Genomic DNA, 15,507 nt, shown 5'->3' with positions numbered 1-15,507 from the left:
TACATCACAGAAGGACAGAATTACATAACCTAGTCATATCTCAAAGAAAAAAAAGATGAAATATTCATTTCCTAAAAAGCCTCCCATCCAATAAACATGTGAACTTTGTAGTCCAGCACAACCACTTAGTAACTTAAAGGATTCCTAGAAAAATAACAGAGGGTAGGACGTACACTTGGACAAAGTGACAAAAGCAAAAAGGTAAAAACTCCAGAACTGGTTAATTTCTCACTTTTACCCTTTCATGCAAAATTTAAACATTTTCATGTTCTTTCAGGCACTATGAACCCTTACCTCCTACGAGCTACTCACTCTGTGTCAAGAGTCAAGGTTTTCACTTGAATAGGGGAAAAACCTAAAGGAAGAGCCTGCAAGAGAAACAGGAAGAAAGAATTTACTCGCTCTCCTTCTAGAAGTTTCCGACCACCAGATGAGGACATTCTAGTTTCTGACAGGTTTTGTATATATATAAATATATATTAAAAAAGAATATATATATTCAGTATATATATCAAAAAGATCTACATTATGGATGCTATAGTATGCTACTAATACCTCAACACTACTATTTAAAAAGTAAAAACTATGCTCAAACTAACTAATCCACATGTGATAAGAAAGTGATTCTTGGTTTAGAATGGTCAATCAACTTTCATCTGCTCATGCAATTACCCTGGAGTTATTTTTCCAAGCAATAGTGAACCTCAAAGTTCTAGAAAAAAAGGTCACATTATCTTGAGTCTGTATTGGCCATGCCAACTCATTGCTTTTAATTCTGATATTTTATTTATTTATTTTTCTGTTTCACTCAATCAAACCTACTGCTTTGTGCATACTTGGTAAATGCTTTATCACTGAGCTTTATATTCTCTGACTTAAGGCTGCCAGCACTGTCACCTTTTTCCTAACTTCAACTTACCCAAAGTCCTTTATGACCAGAGAAAACCACTTTCACTGAAAAGGAAAAAAAAAGATTTATTGCCCCAGTTCAAAATTAGCATCTGTCAGTTGCTGCTTTCAATCAAATGACTGTTCTACAGAACCTGGGCCAGTAAACCAGTGGGTGAACCATTACAGTGACAGATGACACTGCTGGAACAAACATGTGAGCCAGTTACTTTTTCCTTCTTCCACAACACTTTACTTCTCAACATACTTAACAAGTTGTTCTAGAGGAGATTGTGTGAGAAATAAAACATTAGAGCAGGGCACCAGTGGATTCTACCTGTAGTGCTAGCTACTTAAGAGGCTGAGAAGAGAGGAAGATGGTTTGAGCAAAAAAGCTAATGGAAACCTCCGAGGTCCAGACTTCAAACCAAACCAAATCAAAACTTTCCAAGTTGGGTTTAGAGTGCTCTTCTGATTCTCTAGTGTTCTATCTATCATACGGAACACAGCACCACTTCCAGCATTTTCTGTGTATGTGGTACCAAGGAATCTAACCCAGGGTTTCCGGAATGCGAGGCAAGGACTCCACCACTAGGCCACACTCCAGGCCCCCTCTTTTTTGACTGAAACCAAGTAAAAGCCAGGTGAAGATTCTGAAAAACAAGATGGAGCAGCACGACAGCCCGAGTCAAAATCCCCCAGCTTGTCTTGTAGCTTTCTAATGAATAACCAGCCTCAATGGCAGAGAAATCTCACAACACCTGAGGAAGGCTGGAGCAGTGCCTAGAGCCCCAATTCCACAGCCCGGGGAAAACGCCTAGGACCACACCTTGCACCTAAGGTACCCCAGGAGCCCTGGGGCACCAGGTACCCAAGTCCAGCAAGGAGGCATTGGAACTCAGATACCAACGGGACCTAAAGGCGGACTTCTGCCCAAGCAGGCACCGGCTCTCCAGGCCACCTCTACTCAGAGCGCTGTATCCCAAGCGCAGCAGGTCGGGACTCACCTCTGCTGCGTTCCCAGCCACAGCCAGAATGACACTGCCCACTCCCAGGAGCAAGGCGTAGTTAGTGGACTTGCAGGAAAAGGGTGGCCCGGGAGGTCCAACAAGTGCCAGCCAGCCAATCACAGTGGATTAGCTCAGCTAATTTGACCAACCCATCACCTGGCAGTGCCAAGTGGCCTCTGCCTGCAGCTTCTGGGCAAACACCATGGTGAGCATTATCAGAAAGTTCAAGGAGATTGATCCATGGGCAGCCTGGGGTTCTGGAGCCCCCAATATGGGCCACCAGCCATGTCCCCTGGGCTCCCTGTGGCCCCGCGTGGCCTCACCATCCAGCAGCCCCTCCTACCAGCCCCCCTCCCAGCTCCTCCAAGGCTGGGACCTTTGCAGCTGGCAAAGGACACCTGAGTCCACAAATAAAACCAAATTACATGTTCAGCCAAACAGCTCTGCAGGATTTCGGATGCAAAGCAGCTGGTGTGCATTGTATTTATTATCATTAAAGATTGGAGGAGGAATAACACAGCATAATTCAGCATGCCCACACCGCATTTAGCCAACATTTCATTAAGCACCTATTGAATGTTACACATTATGAAACTGACATAGCCTTACCAAAAAAATTTGTTGCTCTTTGCTTGCATGAGAAGAGTAAACAACTCTATAATGCTACAGAAAGCAAAAAAACAGGGTAAATGAATATAATGTGCTTGCTACATACACATACACACAGATTCATAAATATATGTATGTAAATATGCACACACATATGTGTATATATGCATATGTGTATGAGTATACACATATTCTAATATGCATATATAGTTGTATATCAGAAAAAATGACTAATGAAGTGACATCTCAGCATAGACAGACGGTGACTGAGAGCCACATAGATCCTGGGGAGAAGCACTCTGGAATAACAATATTGAGTGCAAATCCTCTGGGGCTGGCAAATTTCCTGTAAAATCTTAAAAACTATGAGGTCAATGCACCTGAAATAAACTGTGCTTCGTGAACAAGGAGAGCTTGAAATACTACAGATAATTGGATGGTTTGGAACCGAGATTCAAGACTCTCCCTTTTCTCTTTTTTTCTTTTTATTGTACTTTATTGTCGGTGTAATGTATAGAGGGGTTACAGTTACATTCATCAGATAATGGGTACATTACTTCTCCAACCTTGATACCCCTTCTTATGTTTTCCCTCCCACCACCCCTTCTCAATCATCTCGTTTTCCCTCTTACCTTCCCTATTCCACATAAACAAATAAGTGTATATACAGTATACCAGGTAACAAAGTCACACCGTAACCACAGAAGATTAACTACAAGTGGGAGGAAAAAGAAAAAAAAAACTTCACATTAAGAACAACAATCACAAAGATAAACCTCTTGTTTCCATGACAAGAGTTCACTTCATTTAGTCACATCCTGTATGACCATATGTACATAGGTTTTGTGGTATTGTGATCCTTTGCTAGGAGAACCCTAGATGTGTACTAATTAACACAAATGAGGGAAACGTTTGGGTCTGGCTTACTTCACTTAATATGATTATGATTTTTTCTGAGTCTTTCCATTTCCTAATGAATGAAGCAGTGTCATTCTTTCCGATGGCATCATAGAATTCCATTGTGTATAAATACCACATCTTGTTCATACAATCATCTATTGAGGGGCATCTGGGTTGGTTCCGTATCTTAGCTATGTTAAATGATGCTGCAATGAACATCGTTGTGCTAGTAGCTTTAGTATGCTCTTGTTTTTATACATTTGGGTAGATGCCAAGGAGTAGATTGCTGGATCATAGGGGAGCTCTATGTTTAGTCTTGAGGAATCACCATACTGCATTCTAGAGTGATTGAACGAGTTTACACTTCCACCAACAGTGCAGTAGTGATCCCTCCTGGCCACATCCCTGCCAGCATCTGTTGTTATTAGAATTTTTGATAATGGCCATTCTAATGGGAGTGAGGTGGAATCTCAAAGTTGTTTGGGTTTGCATTTCTTGGAGGGCCAGATGTGTCTATAGGCTATTCTATTTTCCTCTCTAGAGAAGTCTCTCTTTAAGTCTTTAGCCCACCTTTTAATAGGATGGTTGTTCCTTTGAGGATTTGCTCTTGAGAGGTTCAATTTTTTGAGCTGTAGGTATATTTTAGATATGAAGCTCTTATCTGTTATATGGCTAGTGAAAATCTTCTCCCACTCTGTAGACTTCCTATTTAACTTGCTAGTTATGTCCTTTGCCATACAGAAGCTCTATAGTTTAATATAGTCCCATTTGTCCAGACTTTCTTTAATTTGTTGTGTTTCTGAACCTTTATTAAGAAAGTTTTGACCTGTGCCAAGGGGACCTAGGTATCTCCTGTTCTTTCCTGTAAAGTTTTGAGAATATTTGCTTTTACTTCAAGGTCTTTGATCCATTTGGAATTAATTCTGGTGCAGGATGACATATAAGGATTCAGCTTTAATTTTATGCAGATGCTTAACCCATTCTGCCAGCACCATTTGTTAGAGGCTGTCTTTTTTTTTAAGTTACTTTCTTTGGCTTCCTTATCAAAGATTAGGTACTCATAGGTCTGTGGTTGATTTCTGGATCTTCAGTTCTAATCCATTGGTCCTCAGGCCTGTTCTTGTGCCAATACTAAGATGTTTTGATTACTATAGCTCTGTAATAGAGTCTGAAGTTTGGTATTGATATTCCTCTAGTGCTGTTCTTTCTGCTAAGGATTGCTTCTGCTATTCATGGTCTTTTATTATTCCGTATGAATTTTTGAATTACTTCCTCTATTTCATTAAAGAATGACACTGGGATATTGATGGGTATGGCAGTGAATTTTTAGATAGTCCTTGGCAGGATCCAATCCAGGATCATGGGAGGTTTTTCCATTTCCTTAGTTCTGCTTTGGTTTTCTTTTTAAGGTTTTTAAAGTTTTCATCATAAAGGTCCTTTACATACTTTAATTCCTAAGTATTTAATTTTCTTTGAGGCTATTGCAAAAGTAGCTGCTTTCCTGATTTCTACCTCGTTCTTCTCACTGTTGGCATACAGGATAGCCATTGAATTTTGAAGATTAATGTTATACCCTGCTACTTTGCCAAAGTTTTGAATCAGCTCAAGCAGCTTGGGAGTGGAGTCTATCGGGTTCTTTAAGCATAGAATCATGTCATCTGCAAAGAGGGAAAGTTTCACTTCCTCCTTCCCTATTTGGATCACCTTTATGCTTACCTCTTGCCTTATTGCTCTGGCTAGGAATTCTAATACTATACTGAAGAGCAGTGGAGAGGGTGGGCATCCTTGTCTGGTTCCAGATTTTAGAGGGAATGGCTTTAGCTTTTCACCATTGAGAATAATGCTAGCTGTAGCTTTGTCATGCACAGCCTTTATTATACTGAGGAATGTTCCATGGATTCCTAGTTTCTCCAGAACTTTTAGCATAAAGGGATGAATGGAGCTTGTCAAATGCTTTTTCTGAATCTATTGCAATGATCATGTGATTCTTGTCTTTTCTCCTGTTGATGTAATTAACTATATTAATTGACTTGTGTTTATTGAACCAGCTTTGATGAGTTGTTGAAGTTGATTGGCTAGTATTTTGTTGAGACGTTTTGCATCAATGTTCATCAAAGAAATGGGTCTATAGTTCCCTTTCTTTGATGAGTCCCAGTCTGGTTTTGGGATAAGGGTTATGGTGGATTCATAGAATGAGTATGGCAGAGAGCCTTCACTTTCAATTTCATTGAAGAATTTGAGGAGTATTAGTGTAAGCTCCTCTTTGAAGGTCTTACAGAATTCAGCTGTGAATCCATCAGGTCCTGGGCTTTTCTTGGATGGGAAACAACCTATTGTCATTTCTATTTCATTACTTGAAATGAGTCTGTTTAGTAGGTTTAGGTCTCCATTGTGTCAATATTGGCTAGGAATTCATTCGTGTCTTCTAGATTCTCAAATTTGTTGGCATAAAGGTTTGAAAAGTATTCCCTTATGATGTTCTGGATCTTGGTCATTCCTGTCGTGATATTGCCTTCTCATCCATGATTTTGTTTATTTGGCTGTGCTCCTTTCTTTTATTGATCAGATTTGCTAAATTCTGTCAATTTTGTTAATTTTTTCAAGGAACCCACCCCTTGTTTTATTGATTCTGTGTTTTTTGGACTCTAATTCATTTAATTCTGCTTTAATTTTAATAATTTGTTTCCTTGTACTGGACTTGGGTTTGTTTTATTGCTCTTTATCCTGAATCTTAAATTACATCATTAAATTGTTGAATTGAGATTTTTTCCAATTTGTTAATGTAGGCACTCAGAGTTATAAATTTTCCTCTGTCTTTGCTCTGTCACAAATGAGCTGGTATTTTATGTGCTCCTTTTTATTAAATAACATAATCTATTGTATTTCTGTTCTAATCTCTTCAATGACTCACTGGAGATTCAACAATGTGTTGTTCAATCTCCATGAGTTACGGGATTTCCCGTGGTAGACATTGGTTGTTGAGTTCCAATTTCATGCTGTTGTAGCCTCAGAAAATGCAGGGAATAATTTTAGTGTTTCAGAATTTGCACAGATTTGCTTTATGAACTAAAATGTGATCTATTTTAGAAAATGTTCCATGTGCTGTTGAAAAAAATATATTCTGGTGTTGCTGGGTGGAATAATCTGCAAATGTCTTTTAGGTCTAGTTGGCCTATGCAATTGTTCAATTCTGAGTTTCTCTGCTGAGTTTTTGCCTTGTTGATCTATACAGAGTTGACAGTGGTGTGTTAAAGTCACCAACAATCACTGTGTTTGGATTAGTGTGAGTAAAGTTTTTTATTGAAGTTGGGTGCTCCAGCATTAGGTGAGTAGATATTTAGGATGGTTATATCTACCTGAAGGACAGATCCCTTTAGTAGTATGTACTAACCTTCTTTGTCCTTCCTCGCTAGTTTGAAGTCTATTTTATCTGATATGAGGATGGCAACTCCAGTCTGTTTATGGGGGCCATTAACTTGGCAGACTTTTATTCCAGCCTGTCACTCAAAGTATATGTTTGTCTTTTGGTCAAGATGTGTCTCCTGAAGATAGCAGAAATGTGGGTGTTGTTTTTTGATCCAATTAGTAAGTCTATGTCTTTTACTTGCCCCAAAAGCACATTTGTGTATTGGAGTATCTTATCTCCCAAGATGTTCTGTGCAGATGTTTGTGTGTAGTCACATGGCTCAGGAGTCTTGAAGCTCAGATCATGGTATACACCAAAGAGGAAAGGAGACTTGAATCCTCCATTGTTTCTCTATACTTCTTAGCTACCCTAAGAATTTGTCATCCTAGATTAATCCATAAGTCACACAGAGTACTGCTGTTTTTTCCTGTTCAACCTGTGGGGCCTAAGAGCTGTTCAAAGCCACACACATTGAACACACAGGCTGGCTGTGTTTAGCCCACCCCAAACTTACAATATCCCCAGCCCTCACATGCATTTCTATGCTTAAGAGTTCAAGGCTCATCCCCTCTATGTGCACTGCCCTGTCTCCCACTCAGAGTCATTTTAACTGGGTCTTGGTGTCTTTCATTTCCATTGTCAACCCAGATGCAGTATTTATTGGCATGTGTTCAAAACAACCAAGTATAACAAATTAGGGAGGCAGAGGAGGGTGCTTACAGAGGATGAAGGTAGTTTGGAAGCCAGAACACACCAGGTGTTCACCTGTGGAGGAAGCCAGGAAAGCTTCCTGGTCCCGATCTGGGCTTTCCAGGTTGTTTCATCACAGGGACTGGGATGGCACTTCCTAGCACCAGAAGTTGTTGAAATCATTGAAAAGATGCCAACTAATTCCAGCATGTGATTGCCTTTGAGTCTCATTAACAACCTCTACATACACCTTTTAAAGACCAATGCAGGAGAGGGTGAATACATCCAAGTCTCCGCGGCACTTCTACATAAATGTAAGTACCTGGGCACAAGTTTAACACAGAGGTCATTCCCAGAGGCCCTCGGGTGAGTTATGTTTGCTAACATTCCCAGATCAGAAATTTGAATTTATGCCTAACCATTCAAAATTAGAAGAACGTTTATAAATGTATATAGTTTGGGTTTGATATAGTTTGGTGTAATTTTGTTTCTTTTATCTTAAGGGATACTTGGTTTTCATCAAGCATGACAAGATTAGAAAATGACACTTTTGACTATAAGTCCAGTACTCTTCTAAGAACCATCCAATCTTTTCTGCCATTCCTTGTTGCTTCACTTCAGTAGGGTTATTTGCCCACCCTAATCGGTGCCTAATCTGGTGTGTCTCTACAGTTTGCTCTTCATTATCTCTTCAGTAGCCTTTCTGTCATGCCCTCTCTCTTTTCATTTTCCAACAAGTTATTCTTCTATAAATTGAATCTCTACTTGGAATGATTTTATCAATCATATATTCATATGTATATATGTATGTATTTATATCCATCATACATACATATCTGTATATATATGTCACATAGTTTTACATATATATCCATTATGTACAAATCTCTACATATAGATAGATCAGTATTTATAGATCTATATATATAAACATATATACATACATCTATAAATATAGATATATACACACATATATAATTTCCCACCACCAACCTGCAGCTTGGCCTATATCTGGAGAAATTTTAAGATTTATCTTAAATATTGTATCTCCAGAAAACCAACTTCCTATGTCACATTCTTCTAAACAAATAATCTTATGCATATAAAGTGATTCCAGATGAGTTGGCAAAAACAAATTATTAAGTAAAATAGTCAAAAAGAGTCCTTCTACCAACTGATGTTCTTCTGCATTAGGAATTTATTGAGCACCACACAGGTGCATATGCAACACATTCAATGCTTCTGGGCCTTTCCTTGTCTCATCATCTATAAACTTGGGCACGAATTCCCATCTGACTGGGTTCCTAAGGAGACTGGACCTCTGCTAATACTTTCCTTATTGTCCTTAGGTCAGTCGTAGAAGACTGCTGTCTTGGCTTCTCTCTTCTTTGAGCACTTCCTGAAGTCCCTCTTTCCTGGCTTCTACCTGCCCTCAGACAAAAGCTCCTCCTATAGGATCTCATGATGACCAAGAGATCATAGAGTTTCAACATCTTTTCCCTTGTCTGAATTGCAGCTTTCCCAAGTGTGCCTTGACTGCTGTGACCTCTTCATTCTTCAAGTGTCTCCAGACTTCTAGCATTCACATCCTTTCTGGATGGATGAGCATAGTGCCATTGCCTGGGCCTGAGCAAGACATCCAGGTCTTGCCTCTGATTGACTGTATCAGAATCTTCACATTAGCAACATCCGCCCCATGTACCATTCCTTTGAGGATTGCTCAGGATTTGAGGATTGCATTCTTTGTAAGATTCCAACTCAAAGGCATAACAGCTTAGCATTCATAGATTGAATATATCTCCCACATTGTTCTAATATATTATAGAAAAAAATTGCTAGATCCTTTGCAAACATTTCATTAGAAATCACAATGAACTATGGCCTAGGTATAAAAGTCATCTAACAATGAGTTTTTGGCAAGAGGACAATGTACATTGCCAAACCACAGTGGAGAACATTGGCATATGCTCACATATGGCTGCTGATAGCTAAGGAAAATGAGCAGAAAGAGGCAGCATAGAAGCCAAAGCAAAGGCTTGCAGCAAGCTGAAGCATTCATCCAGACATAGCAGGATCCAGGCAGAGGTCAGAAGTCTGGTCACATGGGGAAACTATGCCTGGGTCTATTACCATATGCGCCCATTCTCTGAAGCTCAGACTTATATGGACAAGGTAAAAGAGGTCTGCACAAAGTTTTCCAGTCTTTATAGAATTGGGTGTCCTGAGCTCGACTGTGAGGAAAGATGGGTATGGCTAAAATGTACAAAACAAAATGAAATGGCTAATGTGTGTTTTGAGAAGGCTCTGGAAAAGAAAGCAAAACACCCAGAATTCACCTCTGGATGGGCCATAGCCAGCTACCATCTGGATTGTTACCCAACAGCCCAGAACCCAGTGGATGCTTGAGTTGAATCCTGACAACCAGTATGTTAAAGTCCTCTTAGCCCTAAAACTCCAAAATATGAAGGAAGATAAAGGAGAACTAGTTTAAGAAGCCATAAAAGAAGCACCAGGCACAACAGATGTGCTATGCAAAGGAGCAATGCCTTTGGCCACTGGACAAAGCAATAATGTTGCTGAGAAAGGCTTTAGAACTCATGCCAAACAATGCTCATTTGTATTATTGTATTGGCTGCTGCTATAAGTCAAATGTCCTTCAAATGAATACAGGAGAGAAGGCACTGGGTGGAAAAAGAAAGAAGTTTCTGGAACTAACTAAACAAGCTATAGATCATTTAAGGAAAGCTAATAAGCTCAATGTGAATTTCATTCCTATCTTGCTGGCATTTATGCCATCACCGACCAGTAGACAGAAGCAGAGTTCCAAAAAATATTTCAGCAGGGAACTTGCTCCTGAATCAAAACAACTGCTCCATCCACACTACACAATTTTCAGCTCTATCAAATGAAATGTGAAAGAGCCATCCAGCAGTTTTTAGTGGGTGTGAAAATAAGCCATCAAATGAAAAAGAAAGCAATGAAAAGCAAACTGCAAAAGATTGTTCAAACATAACTTTCTAGAAACGAAGTCCGTAAAGGACGTGTAGTCTTGGCATTTCTTCAGGAGTTAGGTGGAGAAATAGAGAAAACAGATGAAGACTCTAAGAGAGATGCAATAGAGAAAACAGATGAAGACTCTAAGAGAGATGCAAACTCTAGAAGCCAAGATGCAGAATAAAGAGTAGTAGGGTCTGCTGCTCATAAGCCACCTCCCATCCATAAAGCTGGGTGGAAGTTGTGAAGCCCCTCCACCAACTCACTGTGCAAAGATTCTAACTGGAAAGGTGTAGATATGTATGAAGACATTAGTCATTGTCAAGGATCAGTATTATGAGAGACTCTTTCTATGGCCAGATATGAGCACCTGAATTGCTGGACCATGGAGTGCTGGAAGGACCACGTGGGGCCTGTATCCAAGGGCTTAGAGAATAGCCTTTTCCCTCTGCCATCTCTCAGAATAAGACAATCATTACTCATCTTTGATGGAGTCAGGACTTTGACTTATTTCTCTGCTCATGTTTGTGTAAGCCAGCTAGATCTTTCACCTCCATAACAGTTCTCCATTGATTGGATCTTTTTAAAACTCATTACTGGCTAGTCCTGCTTCACCATTTATGTTTCACGTTAAATGAAAATATAAGAACCTTCAACTGATGGGTGGAGTATTTTATTTATCTCTCTTTCCTGGTTGGGGGAAACAGATAAATAACTGAAGGCGTTATTCTCCCTTCCTACAGATATGCTCACTCAGGGCTACTTTTTTATTTGCTTCTATGTAAACGTTACTTAGTAACTTTTCATAAGCTTGAAGTTTTCCAAGGGCTGGAATTTATAAGCATCTCTAACCACACCTGGCAGTTTCTGTCTGCTGACCACCCCCTCCCGTGGTATCACCACAGCTCCCAATACCACCAAAAAAAAACCCCACTGATTACAATTGGTGCAGAATTATCTGTATGTTAAAATGCACAGATGGAACCAGATCCAGTTTGGTTTTTTTTTTGTTTGTTTGTTTGTTTGTTTTTTGTTTTTTTTGCCAGTCCTGGGCTTGAGCTCAGGGCCTGAGCACGGTCCTTGGGTTTTCTCAAGGCTAGAGCTCTACCACTTGAGCCTTAGCGCCACTTCCAGCTTTTTTTTTTCTATGTATGTGGTACTGAGGAATCAAACCCGGGTCTTCATGCATGCTAGGCAAGCACTTTAACCACTAGGCCAAACTCCCGGCCCTCCAGTTTGGTTTTGACAAGATGCAAAACTCTCTGCCCACATGAAAAGTCCTAAAAGCTACACACCCAGTGTAATTCAGGTCTTTTCTGGGTGCCCAACTTGTAGTGCTTTAACCAGGTACCAAGAGCAATCAATGCCCTTGCAGAGGTAACTGTGGGGTCCAAGGGTCCTAGTGGCTGTGGACTGAGGAAATCCTATAGGACAGATGGCTGGAGGGGAAGCTCTGCCAGTCTCAGCTCCAGAAAGGAGCCTTCCTGGGAGACTAACCACAAGCTCCGGATAGCAGATTTGTTTTGGAAGCACAGCTGTCTGACACTAACCACACTTCCTGGCACCTCCTGAGGCGTCTACACCAGCTGTGCAGGACCCAAAGGCACAGCCTCGTAGCACTTGTTTCAGGATGGTTAGAACCATCTCAAAGGTCAGAATTTAACCTTGCACCTTAAATAGTAGAGTTTCAGTTCCAGAAAGCTAAGACTTAAATAGAAAACTAAAGCTAAATCAAGAGTGAAACTATGTCACTATTTCCAGCTAAGTATTGGATAGGAGTTGGGTGCCATTAGGTGACCTTAGAGTTCCTTTTAGGCAGCAATTGACAAAAGATTCAGAAAGCATTCATTAGGCAAATAAATACCCAAAAGCATTATTCACTATTGGCGACTCCCCTGATGCTACTATTAATAAAAACTCTGAGACAGGGAATTTTGATTTCTCATACCATAAGTAAGCAGCCACTTCTGATATCACTGTTGAAACTCCTATCAACCTCTCTAAGAAGTTGAAAGCATAGAAAACCATTCCTAATAAAAGGCATACCATGGTCCGTAGATTAGAGGGAAGCAAGACACTCACTGTCCATCAGAGAGTCTGCTATGATAATCAAAACTTTATTAGAAGGCTTGAACTAATAGGAAAGGGAAGGGGAGAAAAGATAACTAGAAAGGGGTGGGGGAAGGGAAATGGGGACAAAAAAAGAAGGGGTTTCAATGTGTGAGAAGTAATGCACCTACTATCTGGCAAATATAACTGTAACATTATATAGAGGGGATGAACAACCCAGAAAGATACTAGGTCAAATGCAAAGTATTATTTGTAGTCACACTAAAAATAGAAAAACTGACTTGCATAGTTTGGAAGTAAAATTGAAATCAAACTACAAGATATAGTTAACGCAAAACCAAATGCAATACTTACGCTTGAATGAGTGACAACTTTCTAAAAATCAGAGTACTTTCTGATGCTTGTCACATGAGATTAGTTTGGAAATCTCACTATGTAATAAAATGTAAGTGACAGACAAGCTATCATCAAATTATACTTAAATATTACATTTGGTAAATAAACACATTTAATATCCAAAGCCCAAAAGAAACAATTTCCATTGGTTACTAATTTAAGGCTGAGATTAAAGCCTTTGCCTCTCCCAATCTACCTTCTACTCACACCCAAGGTTGTGATCACTCATTTATATTTATTTTCAGATCAGATTTGGGGAGAAGAGCTATTCCTTGAGAATTTTTTTTCTAGGTGTTATACATCTGGAGAAAATGTCCATCTTACATAAGGCCATACAGTATGAAGCTAATTGAAAGGACCTCCAGGATATTGAAACAAAAGCCATATAACGAATGATTGTTGTCCCTAATGTACTATGCTATCTCTCATCTCCTTTGCTGTCCCTTGGGTATCTTATATTGTTACAGTATCTCACTTTGTTATCTGATATATTGAATTTATTTGTATTTGGTTATTTGAAGTTTGATAGGGAAGGGGAAAAAAACCAAGATGGGTGGGGGGGGGTGGGGGGAGGGTAATGGGTTCCAAGACATTTGAAAGGGTATCAATGTATGTGAATTAATGCACCTTCTATCTGGCAAATATCATGTAACCCTTTTATTAATTACAATAAAAATAATAAAAAATAAATAAAAGAGAAAATAAGGAGCTTGGGAAGATTGCCCAGGAAAATTGAGCATGCCATCTTGTGGTGAAATGCAACAAGTCATTTTCTTCATTATCGTGACTTCTTTAAAGCCCCATTCAAGTGTAGTATCTAATTATATGATGTGCAAAGAAATGTATCCACAGGGGAGAAAAATGTCAAGTGAAACAAACCAAGCACAAGCTGACAAAGGATGCAGGATTTCTCTCAAATGTGCAAGTTAGGTCTAATTTGTAAGTATGTGTCATATACATGTGTATCACATGTATGTGTAGCAAATGTATATGTATCAAATGTATTAAGCAAGTATGGAATGTGCATGGGAGATTTCAAATGATGTAATTTCTTTAGAATACCTAATTCAGTCTAAAACAATGAATACCAGGAAACTAGCACATGAGGTAGGTGAGGTCCTCTCCTCAGCTAGCGGCTTGTGGAGATAATTGGGTTCAACAGACATGTTCACAAAAAAACGGTTGAAAACAACAGAGATAGATGTGAGATGCTGGGGGTTATACCTTAATCCTAGCTATTCAGGAGGTTGAGATCTGAAATCATGGTTCAAACTGCAGCACAGCAGGAAGGTCTGTGAGGCTCCTATCTCCAATTAACCAGTAAAAAGGCAGAAGCGGAAGTGTGGTTCATGTGGTAGAACTCTAGACTTAAGCAAAAAAAGCCAAGAGACAGTGTCCAGGCCCTGAGTTCACACTCAGAACTGGCATGCACCCACATGGAGAAAGAAAAACAGAACTAGACTCCTGGTCAAATTATCACAGGCCTGTGATGAAGCGCTGAGTTTCTGCTAATCAAGAAGCAAAACTACATGAATTTAGCCAGTATCTGAAGGGCTTAAACAGCTCCACCCAAGGCGAGAGCATGGCCCAAACTAAATGAGGATGTAGTACAAGCTCACAAAGAGAAGCCGTGTAGTTCTCCCCATCACATTATCTAGCCACTTGGAAACATCCCTACAGAAAAGTTTGGAAAGAAGATAAAAAGGATAAAAGAGGTCTGTGGAAAGCATTCTCCCCTCTTGTCTCCATGGGAACTTAGATGACCACAACTTCTCAAGGGAATCTCTGGGTATTCTCCTGTGACACTGGCTCCAACTAGAGAAACCAATCCATCCATATCTCTGAAGCCACCCTTTGACAAGCTCTTCCTACTACTGGAGAAGACAACAAACACAAGTATTCTCTTTGTTTCTTTCCATTTTTGGCCTACCTAGGTATCTGTAATGGGTTGGCTAGGATGTCCTGCTCAAAGGAGAAAGAAGGGCTCCCAGGAGGACCAATAGCAGGAGAAGTTTGGTATCTTCCTGGGATACTATCCTTGCCTTATCTTATGCTCTTCTGTTGGTCTCATGGAAGATCAGATTGATGCTATGTGGTGATGTCCACTACTGTCACACAAATGTGTCATAGATACTGACGCTATTTCTCAAGCTCTACTGTTGCACTCCATATTTACAAGGATGAATAAGAAATACAGTTTTACCTAAGTTCAGTACTAAGGATTTGCATGGGACTCTTGTCTGTGTTTTGGAGGCTGTAGGCACATGTTCGCTTCTAGTTCTAGTAACTTCACTTGTTCACAGAGGGAGATGGGATAGACAGCGTTGGACCTATGGTTCTGCTGCCTTTTGAGGTTCACTACTGCCTAGACTCCACTCACCGCTTTGTTTGTGAGTCCAAACTAACTCTCTTGAGCTTTGGTACTTCCTTCCTTTTCTCCATAGGATTAAAAAAAAAACTCATGGAATGCATAAGTGAAGTTTCCAAAGTCGGAAGTTCTGACAAAAGCGAAAGAATATTCCAATGTAAGAAACACACACACAC

At 39.8% G+C, this 15,507-nt stretch overlaps 1 pseudogene; it reads left to right on the top strand.

Annotated features, from left to right (window-relative positions):
• Window positions 1-2,100: 2,100 nt before the first annotated feature.
• On the top strand, window positions 2,101-10,681 carry LOC150054100 (interferon-induced protein with tetratricopeptide repeats 2 pseudogene; annotated as a pseudogene).
• The last annotated feature ends 4,826 nt before the right edge of the window (window positions 10,682-15,507 follow it).

Source organism: Megascapheus bottae, chromosome 15, assembly GCF_031878675.1.
Source record: "Megascapheus bottae isolate mThoBot1 chromosome 15, mThoBot2.hap1, whole genome shotgun sequence".
NCBI classification, from domain to species: domain Eukaryota; kingdom Metazoa; phylum Chordata; class Mammalia; order Rodentia; family Geomyidae; genus Megascapheus; species Megascapheus bottae.
This window is presented reverse-complemented; position numbering and strand designations above follow the sequence as displayed.